The sequence below is a fragment of the Varroa jacobsoni genome, unplaced genomic scaffold, assembly GCF_002532875.2.
Source record: "Varroa jacobsoni isolate VJ856 unplaced genomic scaffold, vjacob_1.0 scaffold_47, whole genome shotgun sequence".
Taxonomy (NCBI): domain Eukaryota; kingdom Metazoa; phylum Arthropoda; class Arachnida; order Mesostigmata; family Varroidae; genus Varroa; species Varroa jacobsoni.
The window spans coordinates 16,414-32,135 of NW_019212949.1; the positions used below are offsets into that span (position 1 = coordinate 16,414).

Below are 15,722 nucleotides of genomic sequence, written 5' to 3' on the forward strand. Positions count from 1 at the left end.
AGCAGCATCATGGATGTTCGGAAGAAATTTCCTCTATACACGCTCTATAAAATGTTAGATCTTGGAAGTGAAACCACGTGAGATTATAGCATAAGATCTTTACAAACAGTACAGGGGTCTGGTGCTGTTACCAGGGGGCCCAAAATTGCACTGACCAATGCCGTCGTCGACTTGATTAGAGAAACAATGTGGTACTAAAATCCAACGGAGTTGTGCACTCAAATCTCGCTTTACATAAAGTGAATTCTCGTGCACCGTTTTTTATAGCTAAACAAGTCTCTATTGATAGATGCGTTCCTTTCTTGTCGCATTGGCGACCAATAACGAAGAGGAACAGAGTTAAACCGAATACATTCAGAAGCAGCAGGAGAAAATATTAAAATTGTTCCCACTTTTTAATTACTAACTTTATTATGTGTTAACTTTATTATACAAGGGTAACGTTTTTCTGAAGGGACTAAGATTGTACTTACTAAGTATAGTCATTTGGCCTTATAGGCCGGAAAAATATGAGGGTACAGAAAAAGGCTCGTAGCCTTTGAGGCAACTGTTCGGTTAACAAAAAAGGGTACGCAAACCTTAAGTTTATAGGTAGGCAAACCTTAAGCTTATAGGTAGGCAAACCTTAAGTTTATAGGTAGGCAAACCTTAAGTTTATAGGTAGACAAACCTTAAGTTTGTAGGTAGGCAAACCTTAAGTCTGTAGGTGGGCAAACCTTAAGTTTGTAGGTGGGCAAACCTTAAGTTTGTAGGTGGGCAAACCTTAAGTTTGTAGGTAGACAAATCTTAAGTTTGTAGGTAGGCAAACCTTAAGTTTGTAGGTGGGCAAACCTTAAGTTTGTAGGTAGGCAAACCTTAGGTTTGTAGGTAGGCAAACCTTAGGTGTCGTAGAATAAATTAACTTACCAATTATAGACTACCGTAACACCGCGAAGGTATTGTTTGCATGCTTAGGCTAATTATGCAATGCCCTTTCTTTTTTTTTGCATGACTACTCTAGCCATGTGATGAACTTAACTCTTGTGAGTAACTGCATAGCTTCTGCATAGCTCTGGTTACTTTGGCTTTTCATTTGCAGCCGATTGGACCAACGCGACTTCCTCAGCACAATTTGTATACACATCGAAAGTAGAATAAGTTAGTGCTAAAGAGATAAGGAGATACAGAGGTCTACGCTCATAGCTACCGTGGCGAATGCAGGGCCTGGCATTGGGTAAAGCAACTAGTCGGCGTCAAGTTTCTCTAACGGCCATCGTCGACTCTCCTTCTCTCAGCTCGACCTCGAATTGTATCTAAACTTTTAAATAATGCCAGCAGGGGCTTGCGCTGCCCCGCGCCATCCGCTTTTAACCAACAAGGAGTTTGGGTCGACTCAGGCCAAGCCAGTGAATGCTAGTCCGTGTAGATCACAGATACAAACTCAGAAAGCAAAAAGCTGATCGAGCTGAATCGGCATTATGAGTTGCATCCGACAGCCACATTAGCACGTTTCGTTAACAAACGTTTTCGTCGGAGGGTCTCATTGCGAAAGCCGGGTCGTAGGCTCCGAAATGCCGTGGTCGTCACTAACTTCTGGGAGTTGCTTGAAAATGGCCAACTAATTAAAGTCTCCGGATAGAGCCCGCTAGACCCAGCTCGTGACTTCTGCTCACTCATTCTATTCTCGCTAATTGCAGATATCGTTCGATTTTGTACTTCGCACCTTCAGTTTACGTATTACTTTAAACATAAGTTAAAACTCGTTCTGAAAACAGCTTATACTATTCATCGCGGTGCCATCACGAACAAAATTTTTTTTTAACTGATTTCCGCTTACCATTTTTTACTTATCCTGCCCTCCTTTCAGGCATAGACGACTGAACAATAGAGTGATTAGCACCTAACTACTTAACTGACGGCAACGAGTGAGGAAAAATCCTTCTGAACTTTTCTCCATTTCTCCGAAAAGGATTTTTGTAGCGAATCCTCGCCTGGAAGATATCTTCGAAAGTAGTAATTTTTTCAGTCACCATCACGCACTGTCAGCCATATGATTCTTGCATGTGTCTCAAAAGGCATGCCGCATGTTTTTGTCACCATCTTTAATTATACATTTCAGTCAATCTGCTTAACTGCAGTCAAGAGTAAATTACTAAATAGAGGCGATTGGGCCCTCTATAAAGATAACCTTAAAGACGCATAGATGTTAGTGACATCTGCTATTAGGCTTACCGTTAACGCGACTGAAGACCTATATGCTGTTATTGTGCTCCTAGCATAACATTCGCGCGGGTGAGGTAGATATTCTTTTTTAACACTAATATGTTGTTCTGTATGTTCATTCTGCCTTCGAAGATAGCAGTAGCTTCCTTGATCCGTTTGTCTGTTTGATCACTGTTAGACACGAGTAAGAGCTATTTAAATATCTACATACATAGCCTTTAAGCCCAAGATCTTTCAACCAAATCAAACGACGGACGTTTGCGTTCCTCGGAAAAGCCGTTTGCTGGTGATTTGTCCACGTTTACAGCTCACAGATGTCAACTGAAACTAATTCCAGGAGGAGACAAGGTGTCTGCTTCATTACCGAATGCAGAAAACACTCAGAGAGCAACAACAAACAACGAGCTAGACGGCTAGACGTCTGCTATGCTATAACGCAGACGTCGGTCGATAACCGCGGCTTTAGCAGTTCAGCAGAAAACACTTAGTTTCGTTCTTCATTATGATAGATGGCTTGAAAAACTACATGGCTATTTAAGCTTAAGGTTGGGCGTCAACTCTGTATAAATAAAGACGAAAGCGGCCAATTGACCTTTAGCTGTTTCTTGTTGGCTTTCGATTCGTAATCTATCAGAGAGTCCGATCTCTAAAACCTAAGCTTTCTCTAAAAAGCCATCATTAGGAGTTCGACATCTCAGTACCTAATTCAAGTTATTGTATTATATGGCTCGTGGCTAGCTCTCAGGTGACTATGTTCGAGTCGATCTCATAGAAAATCGGATAAAGAAAGATAAAGGGTGTCTCACAAATGTGTACACTTGTAAAGGGGCTGGAAATATATAGCAGAAAATAGGTGGAGAAAAACGGTGACGACGGTCAAGGCTGATGCACTCTATAGACCACGTACAGTAGTACGTAAATGCTACAGATCCGTAGTCCTCGACACGATAGGGAAAAACATCATATATTGGGGACCAGCAGTTGGTAAAAAAAATTCTAACAGTAAGCACACTTAAGTCTGCCGTATAATTGAGCACGCACTGAAAAGCACCATCTATACGAGCTGTTCAAGTTACCCGGCTCAAGATTTTCTTTCCTTTTTCTTAGCTGTTAGCACAAAATGTTAGCTGCTTTACTGCCATTGCTAGCCTGTACCTTCTTCAGTAATGCTGCGAGGAGCCAAAAAAAAACTTCTAGCCACTGAGGTGTCTATGGTGTCTAGAGTGTTCTGTCGACGAAGATCGTCTAGGCTCGCTGTTCCTTTCGAAGCAATTTTTTTTTAGTCCTTAAGAGGGTAGCGTTGTTTCTTTTCAATTTTGCCGGATATATGTGAAGGTACGTAGCCGTATTATGCGGCTCCATTGATCACCACCCGCATTTACCTTTCTATTACTGTAATTCTATAGAAATACTGGATCTGGACTCTTGGTTAACTAATCAACATTTAAACCATAACAAATTACATAAACTTAAAGAAACAAGGCTTTTACTGGCCACAATATATGTGTCACATCTATGCTACCAAAAGATGATCACCATTGCGCTTTCTTTTTCGTTGAATAACATTTAGTAGAACAAATATCGATTAGGACTTCTCTTCGTAAATCTTCGTAGGACCTTTTTCCAGGCTAGTTATATCATATGGTATTTGTTTATGGAATACGTGGACTGTGACGTAGACCCTTTCGGTGTTTCTTCAAGCCATTTCAGCATTAACAATCAGCACAGAAACAGTTACAGCTACTTTCAATAACAGCTAAGGATGCTGTTAGAGGTTGTATATTTATAGATGGCAACTTTATCATATAGGTCCGAGCTCAGTAAGTTGAAACTTTCCTATTTGAACTGCATTAGCAGAAACTTATGTACCGAAATTAATACACCGGCGTGCTGTACATGAAAGCTTTCTTGCTGCAATTTGTTTTTAACCAGAAATGCAGCCATCTCATTTTCTCGTCTAATTCCTTATTAGACATTAGATGCTAGATGTGCGCGTGAAGTCAAACCACTAAAGCGTAGGCTCCAAAACGATAGGCCGGCGTCCGAACAGTTTAGGCCAGCCATTGTTCCTCGTGGCGCGGCCTCGTAAGGTCCGCAACACCAGTATCTCTCTCCGGTCCAACAGCATGCATCATTTATAAAAAGAATGGCACGAGTACCATTCACCGGGTCCCAATGCAACACGAGATAGCTTATGCTGTCCGACTAATGTGATCATTTTCTAGAAATAACGTTGCAACGATCAAATTTTACAAAATTGCTCAAGTCCGATATCTTAAATTCTCCACGTCCAGTGCCTGATTGCAGCATAGGCAAACATGTACAAGTTCATTATTAGCAGCTGGCGGGTTTGTGAAGCTCAAATTTTAAAATGAAGGCTTAAAAGCTACAAAAATAGGTGGGAGAAACGAAAAGCAACCGAGTGGTACGATAACTGCGAATTGGTTGCGTTTTCTACATTAAGCGTGTTTGATAATAGCCGAGTTATCAATGAAAGTAATTGAAGACCGATTTTGTGACAGCGAGCGCCAATCGTTAAAACGGGGAAAGGCTTTACAACTTTGGCTTGAAGAACAACAATTAACACAGACCCGTTTGTTTCTGTCCATAGACAGAGTATATGTAATACATACGTTTTGCTCTATACATATCTAGGAAAGTATGTAAATGTCATCGCATGCTAGGCTGAGCTTACTTCTAAACGTCTTCACTGCCTAATATTGATGTGAACAATCCTTAGTCAAATAGCTAAATTGCATTGAAGTGTTTTTGTAAAAAAAGCTGTGAGTTTCTATTACGATATTCTTAAAGCATTTGTTTCTTAATAAATTAATGTTAATTAAAATATTCTCAACAATATTCTACTATCATAAGACTCTGTTTTTATCTTAAACTGTACACTACAGTTACAGCGACCACAGCCGAGCGAGTCGTATCGAAGTGCTGCCTTCTTCACGTTCGGCTTCAATAAATTCAACATGGACGGGCTAGTACTGATGACCTGCAAATGCACCTCTTGCCTAGGTGAATGGTTTTGTGACACTAATGCTTAACTTGATTATGCTTTACTGTGCTAGTATTGATGGCAGTAACAAATCCACAATAACGTATAATTGTACGGAAGGTGTTTTCGTGTCTAAGGAACAATTCGATTCCTACGATCAAATTCCGCGAAACGGGCATTGAAGCCAGTAATTCTAAATAGCAACTACTTGTTTCTAACTAATAAATAGCCAGACGGTTTGAGGCCTTAGTAAAAACCACGATATTGGGTAGGGGACGGTAGCAAACGCACGAAAATGGTTTGCGGCTTCAAGCGTTTCTGGGATTTTGTTGTTACAAGACGACCCAGCAAGCAGCGAGTACACTGAATGGTAGTCAACTGTAAAGGCAAGACCCCGTTAACAGATTTACAGGTTTAGAGAACGCCTACATTAATTAGATATTTGTAGCTCATGATACGTAATTATGACGAAAGCCTTCGTCTTGGATTTGCCTTACTAGTCATCATGTTTCGAAGTCACGCCTGCTCAATCGATTACTGCTTTTTGTTTCATTTATTCATCGCTATCAGGCACGGTAAAATAATATATCTAATCAAAACGTTTGTTCGGAAGACAATAAATCAGTGAATATTATCTACCAATTTTTTTAGTCAATCGACTAATTTTTAGATTTTCTAATTTTCCAAGGAGTCCAGTGGTGATCTTTTGCGCAGTCATAATAATTTTAATCGAGAAACGACCGTTGGACAGCGGGCAGAGTTGGGAGCATCTAAACTAATTTGCCAAATGTGCCCTAAGCGCACAGCTAGCTCTATCTCCTGAGCAAACAATTTCTACTTGTCTGTCTAATGATTGCTCTATAATTTCGAATAACCAATAGAGTCTTTGACAATGTTTTTGAAGCACAGGTAAAAGGCTCGAGAAGAGGGTGATGAGGGTTTATGCAGCAAACGTTGTTCGAACCTCCGATTAAACGCTTTTTTGGCCATCTGTGCGTCGGCACATGCGATTGGATTGCGTAGTAAGAATTCAGTAGCTCTTATAATTTTCACAAAACTTAGCAGCGTATCCTGTATGGCAATGTTTCTTATTATAATTCGAGCGAAGGATGATTTTGTGACTCATCACATTTAAGTGAAACTGTTAAAGGACACGGTGTGATAAAGATGTAAAAGGTATAAAACAGATGAACGTTTGAATATGTAGCATCTGGCACGAGCAAACTTTAGAATTAAAAGAGCTGAAACTAAACACATAGACACATATTTCACATAATGACCAAACTGCGTCTTCTGTCTCCTTTACATTTTACTTGCGCGTTCACATTCTGCCTGTCTGCGGGCAACTCTACTGGGGATCTGAAACGATGGACCATGCAAGGAGATCCATACTCTACTCCTAAACTTGCAGGTCTTCGCGGTAAGCCCATTGTAGATACGAGGTAGTGTGAACTATCTCGTACGAGGTTGGTGTCCAAATGAGACAAAAAGTCCATTAGGACATTTTTCCATCTGTTGACATTCTGCTGCCGCGTCCACTGCTAGTTCGTATACGAGCGGTTTTGCATAGATGGTGAGCAAGAGCAAAACATAAGGCGTAAAGCTAAAGAGCGTTACTTTTCATGTGTGCCTTCGATGTTCCTTTTTTTGATTTTCCCTTATCGTTGCACAACCAACATCGACTAGACAGCAAATACCATACTCCACACTCACCATTCTAGAATACAATTTGCCACCATTGCAGCCACAACTACATTCCCTCCGCTCCTACGTAGCCCCTCCACACCCACAAAAATATATGCCACGGCAATGACCACTCAGCGAGAAATGCTATTTGCGTAAAAAATAGCCACCTCATAAATAAGTTTCGACAAAATCATTCGATAGAAAGAAGTGTCGCAAAGCCATAAAACAGGCAACGACGTAGAAACAAGGAGGGCTCGGGTAGGGCGTAACGCTTCCAAGGCATCTTTTTAGTTCTTCATAAAGTATAATAGCAGGATTTGAAGCATTGGGAATGAACAGAACGAAAAAATCGAGTACAGATGTGAGACTGGTTAGCTGGCCTACTAATCTGATAGGCTACTAAAACTTGTTGACCGTTAGTCTAGATACTCGCTTCAGTCCTGCCACCCCATGAATATCTCAGCCTTTCCATCACATATAGCTTCATAGGATGCATAGTGGAGCAGACATCTGGAAAGCATACAAACTATACAATGCTAACATGGAGATAGGTGAATGTAAACAAGCGACCGGAGGCGGCGATTCGCGAAAAATTTTGCGATACGTCCACTTGCTTACGCTTTCGGAGGAATACGTCCACGTCTACCTAACAGCGAAACAAAACGGAAGTCGTCCCCGCGACTGCGGCCAGCGCTTGTGCATCAACCACTTCTGCCGTCCGTGGAACATTTCCGGTATGATGTATTCATCTATCAGCGCCATTCATTCAGCCAACTAAAGTGAACCCAAAAAGACATCTATTACAATTGCATTTGTGCGTGAACGTATCTGTAGGCGTTTTCGGGGCAGGAAAGGACGGAGAAGTCACTATTAACAACCAGTGCAGGCTATTTCTGTTGTTCTAATGATGATGACGATTATCGTTATATGTAGTTCTATCTGCAGATACCTTCTGGACAGCGTGTGCGGACCTTCTATGGTCTAGCACATCTTTTGTTAGTCGGAGCCGGCCGAAAACTTCCATGAGATCTTTCACCAAATCCTCTGCGTGAACTCGTGTAAATCTATAGGAACTTCGGGCGTGGCTACTTCAGCAAAATCGCTGCAAGAGGCATACTAAATTATATATACGTGGATATAATGTACAAGATACTGAATAGATTTTGTTTAATTTCAGTTGATACATAGTCGTCAACATGAATTTGTCGGTCATAAAGGAACAGTGGGAAAATGCCAGGTGCCGTTGACAGTGGAGAGTTGCGAATATAAGTGAAAAAGTTAGACATATGAAACGACAGTGTCGTAATCTCCGTCTCTGGGACATAAAGAAATCGGACTTATTCCGAAGGACGCGAGCTGAAACAATGCACGAAACGGCTGATGGACATGTTACATGGGTTTACTCGTATCGACTGAGTGCTACCAGCCGTTCCTCTCGTACCTCTGCATTCAGACCGTATTGAACATTTTTCTAGGTAACTAACTACACACATTCGTTTTATCTGCACACTGATAAATAAAAAATAAAATAAAAAAATAAAAAAAAATAAAAAAAAAAAAAAACACCAAATGGCTTGAATAGATAATACGATATCACGCTGTAAACATTTATAGGGGGACAATTGACTAATGAGATATAGTAGAATAAATAATAACGAGTCCATGAAAGTTAGCTAGTTTTTGTTTGGGAACACTCATCAGTTTTCTGAAATACTCGCTTGCTTACCTAAAAATCGCTGATTAACCGCAAAGGGGTGGCCCAATTTGTTAGCTGATGTTTCAGTTAACGTGAATTCAACTAACTAACTAGCTAAAGTTATTGTCAATGCGTCTTTACAGCGTTTGCGTAAACGATAAGCAACAATATTGTAAGAAATTCTCTCCTTCAGTCTGGTCATATCCGACGTTATCTCTAAAACATCCAACTGCACGATAAATGACTTTATGAGGGGCTTTGCTTGTTTAGAATAAACAAAAAAAAAAGCCAAAAGCTTCCGAAATCTGTTACTATCCGAAAACCTCATTACGAGTGTTTGAATAAAGCTTACTGTGTAGAAGCTAGGACCTTACTACCACTAACTCAATAAACGCTTTTGGCGTACGCGTCGAAAAAAGGACGGAGGGTTCAACTGCCAGCAACTTCATTAAAAAATTAATAATGCTTTAGCAGGCATTGTGTTATTTAACGTAACGATCAATTTGAACTTACGACATTAAGTTATTATGGAATAGAAGTAGTAGTTTGTCAGTACTACTTATTTTCGTAAATAACCGCCTCGTGTGCTCATTCGTTGATGCTTCCCTGTCCATGGAACAAAATAAGACGTTGGATGTCTGGAGAACCTTGGCGTAAGACCAGATCTGCTTCTCGTATAAAGAAAAGGTAAGCTTAGGTTTTTATTTGATAGGGGATGGGATAAATTCGGAATAACAACAGCTTACGGGACTATTCGGAAATCGATTGTGCCATATTTATAATACGGTTTTCGTCATGAGCTTCGTTGAAGTGAAGCTGTCGATAAACAAAGTTTCGCCAACGCTTCAGAGCGTGTTGGTTGTATACTATTCCTTTTAATCTTTTTGTTGTTGTTGTTTTTATTATATACTTATGATAACACTTTTTGATCGAAATCAATGTTTCAATGGTTGATGTAACTTCGTCTTCATGAGGCCCAATTTTTGTTTATTCATGGTTTGGACGTGACGAAGCTCTGTTACTCACATGCCTCGTTAAAACTTTTTTGTCAGCGGCAATCCTTGGACATATAGTTGATTTCGCTTACCAGGACTCCCTAGAGTTTTTCTTCGGCCCGGATTTCGTTTGGTTTGAACTAGTTTCCTAGACAGTTGCCCAGGTACCGGATCCGTCGCAGTATCAGTTGGCCTGGATACCACTTTAGTTGTTTCTCCTCTACTGGAGGCGATCACTGGAAACAGGTAAAGCGGATCTCGAAAATGGGCCTTTCAGACTGATTGAATTCTTCTTCAAGCAGATTTCATCTGAGCGAACTCATTTCGACAAACGTATTTTAGAAAGCGAAGTCGCTTCATGGTTGCCCTACTTTGTTTCACTTCGTTTCAGTTTCCCGCCAATGACGATTTTGCTCCTCTTCTTCTAAGATATTTATTAGCATTTGGTCATCCTACAAACGATTATCTCGTTAATGACTTAACCTGTTCTTCCTTTTCTATTATTGCATTCTACCTTGTTCTCGTATATAGGATAATGGTAACCAATTGACACCGATCCGGTTAAAGCGCAAACACTAGCAATAATAGGGTAGGTAGTAGCAGAGAAGGGTCCAAAAAATGTTAGTTAAATAGTCTTACTGTTACCATGTTGGTCTGCATTGCGTGTCTTTTGTTTTTTAACGTAAAATGCAGATACGTTAGTAGACCAAGCAACGCAGGTTTTGCGTTGATGTCATACTGTTCAAATTATTAGTGTCACATTCGTTAGATACACATATTAAAACATGAGTTTTTTTTTGCCAGCAACATTTTAGTCGGTAGCACTAGTTAATTCAAGTGTGTGCAGTACTATGAATTTCCCACAGTAACAGCATGGATGTTCCTATTATTAGTTGAGTATGTAATTGTTTAAGCTCGTATTGCGCTGTTGTTACCGTATTGGTCATACACGGAAATCAAATGGTCTTCGTCCATCGGTTTCTTCGAATTTTCGAAACCCTAAACGACTTACACGAGCGAAATCCTGTAAGAGGATTCGTTCGCAATCGAACGTCTTCTCGTGTTCGTCGATTTTCTCTTCTTTCTACGATCCTATGCTTCTTGCTAGGGAAAAGTCACAAGTTGGGCGCTGCATGAAATCGTTCACGTCAGCTTAACGCAGAAGTGCATCTGTTTATAGCATTTATAAGAACCACCCACTGGGATCGTCCGTTGTTCTACGAGCTGGAAACGGGAACTGAATATGCTGAACATGGCAGAGCACTTGTTTTCTCCAACGATAACGCGAGCTCCTTATATGTTAACTCGGTGGTTAAGAAGGATCTTGTCATTAAACGTGCAGAGTATGTCATTTCGCTCGAAAAATCTAATAGATAACACGATGACATTTATACGTGTGCACAATTCGATCACTTCAGCACGAAGACGTGTGCCGGCGTGACGGTTACTGCACCCTAGACAAAACTCCTGCTTTGCAAATGCTTGACCTAAAACAAGTTCATATAATTGGCACAATAGTACGTGTTTTCCCGTTTATAACGCCATTGTTATTAGTATCTATGTCTGGCTACTAAAACTGTGACTGTTTTCTATGATATTAATGCAATGAAGTTGTTTAAAGCTCAGAATAGTCTGTAATATTGATTATTTCCAATACTTTATATGCCAAACGTCGAAACTAGAAGAAAAGTTATATTACGATTCTTATGATCCTTAACGAAATTGTACAAAGCAAAAAGAATCCATTTCAACTAAACGGCAAACTGCTTTGAAGGTGACTTGACATGTTTATCCTTTATACGTTATACGAAATAGTTCGCAAATAGCGTAGAGACGAAGAGAGATGGAGCAAGCAACTCAATGATGTAACGTCTATTAACGACGGTAAAGGTATCTAACAACCTAAAACCAAAGATAGACTGGCAGGTTGCGCTGATGGATAAGCTGACGTTGCTGGAAGTGGTTCATTCGAAGGAAACAGAGGGAACAGGGAAAGAAAAGCCTAACTGAGTGAGACGAATGAGGCTTCGCCAACGGTGTGTGTATGTATAGTAGTACAGGGGTGTCTTGCTGTCCACTATGCGGAGGATTTCGGCAGCTTTTGGCTGGAGGCTCACTCCTCTTTTGCGTTTATGCTGCTGCCCAGCTAACGAGCCGTGCGATAGAATGAAGATGAGAAGGAACCAAAAACGACTTTTGGCAATGTCAAGACAAGACCAGGCCGGAATAGGACGATGGCTGGATGAAACATGTTAGCTCACACATAGAGACAATACAGAAAATCAGCAAAGAAGAGAAACAGTCGATTCAATGGACCATCTCTGGAAGACCCTGGGAGACTGGAAACATTGTTGTTTTACAACAAACAAAAAGTTACTGCCCTCTTATCAGTCCAATTTAGCATTGTCGACTCCAGGAGATGAAAAAAATAAGAAGAAAGCTGTGAATTTTAAAAAGCTTTTGTGTTCTTGGCGACGTTCCAATTTAGCATTATTAAAAGGTAACACGCAACCATTGCATCCTTAATTTCAAAGGTATTTATAGAATTAGGTAACAGTTAATACACTTTGATGCAAAGATGTACGTAACGTGCAAGTTCGTTTTTAATGGGCAAGTATGTGTGCATGCACCTTGGATATACACTGTCTTTTAGGGTTCTGCGAGCATACAATGATCACTCTTCGTGATGCTTTCTCGATGCAGTTCCGACCCATAGGCGGGTTTCTCTGGATGACGCAACGTAGTTCCTGGTGCTGGCCTCAACCCTTTTTTCGTTTCATACTACCCCATTTTCCCTTCTCTTGGAGGCAAGACCATGAATGTGAAGGGCATCGTCTTTGCCTTCGCCTACTACTCTTTTCGCTAGTATCGCTCCCTTCACAGAACGAACCGGAAACGGAAGTATTATAACGAAGTCGACAGCATGGATCCGTGCAGAAGGCGCATCTCTCCTCTTCCACGAGAAGACGGTGCCCAGCTTTCCTATCATTATCCGCAACCGGTCTCCTTGGTCCTCATCGTATGTGACAGTAAGAAGCCCTCGCCCTCTTTTATTTTGCTTATTTTTTTTGTGTTTCTTTTCAAAGCAAAACTTCGAAGCGGTTGTCCGCATCAGCGTCTGAGCGGGGAGGCAGTGGCCCCGGTGCGTCAACAGTAGTCGACGAAGGAAAGCACACAACCTTTACGAGCGCGCGTACCCTGTTAGTGCAATTCCCTTTCACCCAAACCCTGACGCCACATACACACGTACAAGGATCCCAGACTGACACGCATATACTGGGAAGCGAGCGCCGTTAGTACTATAACCCAACGAGTTGCGGGCTTTCGCCCATAGCTCTGCCAGTCTTCGAGTACCCTGTGACTTTAAGATCTCCGTCCTGTGAGCAGACGGTGGCAGTGGGTTGTAAATTTTTAATCCCATTGCTTTTGCACGGACGACTCGTAAGTAGAAACTGGTCAGAGGCTGGTCGGTGCCGCAACATGGTTCGCGTCGAGTCAAGAGAAGTGGGACGCTGAGCGTGGATAGTCGGAGTAGCTGTAGTAAGAAAAGCAAGGGAAGATATGTCGGATAAATGTGTAAGGCAGTCTATTTCCTGTTTTCGGTTGGCGTGCTGCTACTCTTCTTCGTTTCCCAGCCCTTGACTCTGAACCGATTGCTAGGACGTCCGCCGCACGGTTCGTCGCCACTCCCGCTTTTCTTTCCGCTCATTTGTCCTTGTTCTATCCGATTTGATGCGACGTTCATGCCGCATCCCGCTAGCAGCCAGCACCCACCAAATAACTGGGTGTATGTATCTACGCAGAAAGGGATTTCCTTCTTGTAGTGACCTTTTCCATGCTAGGTTCTCCTGCAAGCTTTTTTCCACATGAGGTTCTCCAGATACGCAACCGAGACAACTGGAAGTGGCGAGGGGTTCTTCCAGCTACTCCCAGGAACCAGGTCGGTAAGATGTATGTCGTTTTGCTCCCCCTTTCGTGAAAAAGCGACGTTCATCACTGTTGCAACCAATTCATATTAAGGTCTTAAAGGATGTAGTACTTCGCAGTACCAGTATAGACCCACCATTCATTAACTTCAGTTACCCTCGTTTCCGCGTACGCGCCTTCCTATCACGTCGCCATCAAAACTTCTAGTTTGAATTTATTTCGTAATTAAAGCGCGATAAAATGCGTAACACGCTTGATTTGGCATAAGCCTAATGGAATTTCCTATAGCGACTAGGCATTTACTGTATATGTATATATACAGTACTCGCTTTACTCTGTCGTTAGCTGGCAAGAACGAGCGCTTCGAGATCACGAGGTTCTGTGCCTACATAACCGTAGTTGTCTATTAATTCATATATTAATACTGTGGTATTTGACTCACTATAATTCGACCATGCTAATCCGGCATGATGTGTTGTTCCTGCGGCCGGTACTCTTTAGCGCCCAGTGGGTTTAGCTTTACCCGCTGTCCACATCTTATCACGTACGTGCTGAGCTCCACGTGCTCATGTCCGAAAAAAAGCGCAATGTTAGCTGCCACACGATTTTAGGTTGGGTGGCCCCGATGACAGGTTAGCAGTATCAACAACTCGGCTGGTATCGGTCAACGCTGTAAGCTTCCTCCTATTTATAACATTATCCTATATACTTCCGTTACATCACCTACGTTATTCCACCACGATTAAGCGTTGCTGTTAGAGATTCTTTCTTAGAATCGTCGTAACAAAAACAACTGTTAACCTCGTTATGCCCTCTGCCCAAGCAGCAACAACGTCCGGCACTCTCCTTTTAGCGGACGTGCTTTCGGAAGTGGATGTCAGGCTTCACTAGCGTATAATCAAGGTCCCTTCTAGCTAATTTGGCGTAAGAATCGACTCTTGCTGTTGTAACAAGGTTAGCAAAAATAGCCGATTTCGCGGTTCTAGGCACATTAGCCAGGATTTACCAGCCAGGAAGCTTGAGCTCAATTCTCAGCTTATTTAGGAATTCTTGTCTAGCACACAGAAATCTTTAGAACGTCTATCCTTTTGTGGCAAAAAGATCTCAGACGCCTGTTTTTCTTAGAGCAAAACGTTCATACGCCTTATCCTTGAATCCGTGTTATGTAGTTGCCTATACAGGCGAGTCAACTTCAACTCGATACGTTCCTTGCACACAGTATCGTACTCTTACTGTTATTGATCTGGATGATCACGCAATCATCATCTACGTACGCGAGTTGGTCCAACCACCCTTTCAGCCAAGCTTCGTCGAACACCAGTTTAGGCAATCTTCCAGGCGATCCGCTAGTCGGCTCGCAAAGGCTTTCATATCGCCAGCCATCCACTACCGCTGATGCTAAAAATGAAGCAGACTGATTTAGCTTTGTCGATAGCTGGAAGGGACAAGTACTTCACTCGCTCTGCGCTTATATAATCGTTGTGCTGTAATTATTTATATATATTGTAATCTTCGTTTCCTATTATCCTGTAAGTTTGTATTAGGTATAATTCCTCCCCGCCTGGTCACGTAATTTCTCTGCATAAGTGACACTCTATTGAGATATAACCTTTAATCCTTCCCTGTACTTTTATAGTAATTTAATTATTACCAGAGGACTCGTATATAGTTGCTAATAGCTTCCCTAAGCGATTTATGTTATTTAACGTGGCCGATACAGAATGTCTGTTTTATATAGCATCTATTCATAACCTCCCTTTTTACTACTTTTTGTTTAGTTGAATTAATAATTAATTTCTTTTTCTACTGTATATACTATGTACAATATATGAAAAATCCCTTAATTGAAATCGGTTGGTTATCTAAATAAGTCTTGTCACATAGGATTACGCCAGTAAATCAAAATAATCCAAGTAAAAAAAGAAATCAAATAATAAAGGTAACAAGTTGCCAAAGAAGTTAAACGCATTAACTGCTAAAAGTTTGTGTTTTTTTGTCGGCTGATTGTAATACGTCCGATGCAGTCCGTATTTTCCGGGATTATATTAGCTGACACGAAAGGACCAATCGAGAGCCTAACCCTCTTTTCAGTGGTTAAAAAGATGGAACAATATATTTGTAATGAAAAGTAGGTAATCGATGTTGTAATTATGCCTTCATGCACGTCCATTAAATGTATGCTATGGATCTATCAGTTTTCTATAATACTAAT

General features: G+C 41.2%; 1 long non-coding RNA gene across 2 annotated transcripts in view; it reads left to right on the plus strand.

The window, feature by feature from the left end:
• Window positions 1-4,439: 4,439 nt before the first annotated feature.
• LOC147753978 (uncharacterized) overlaps window positions 4,440-15,722 on the plus strand; it is an 11,902-nt gene continuing 619 nt past the window's right edge. The window contains exons 1-4 of one of the 2 annotated variants that reach the window (XR_015311163.1): window positions 4,440-4,600; window positions 5,109-5,226; window positions 8,070-8,367; window positions 9,216-9,275. This is a non-coding gene — a long non-coding RNA (uncharacterized LOC147753978). Of the gene's footprint in view, window positions 4,601-5,108; window positions 5,227-7,416; window positions 7,627-8,069; window positions 8,368-9,215; window positions 9,276-15,722 lie in introns of those variants that run through there. The other variant, XR_015311153.1, reaches the window with a different exon arrangement.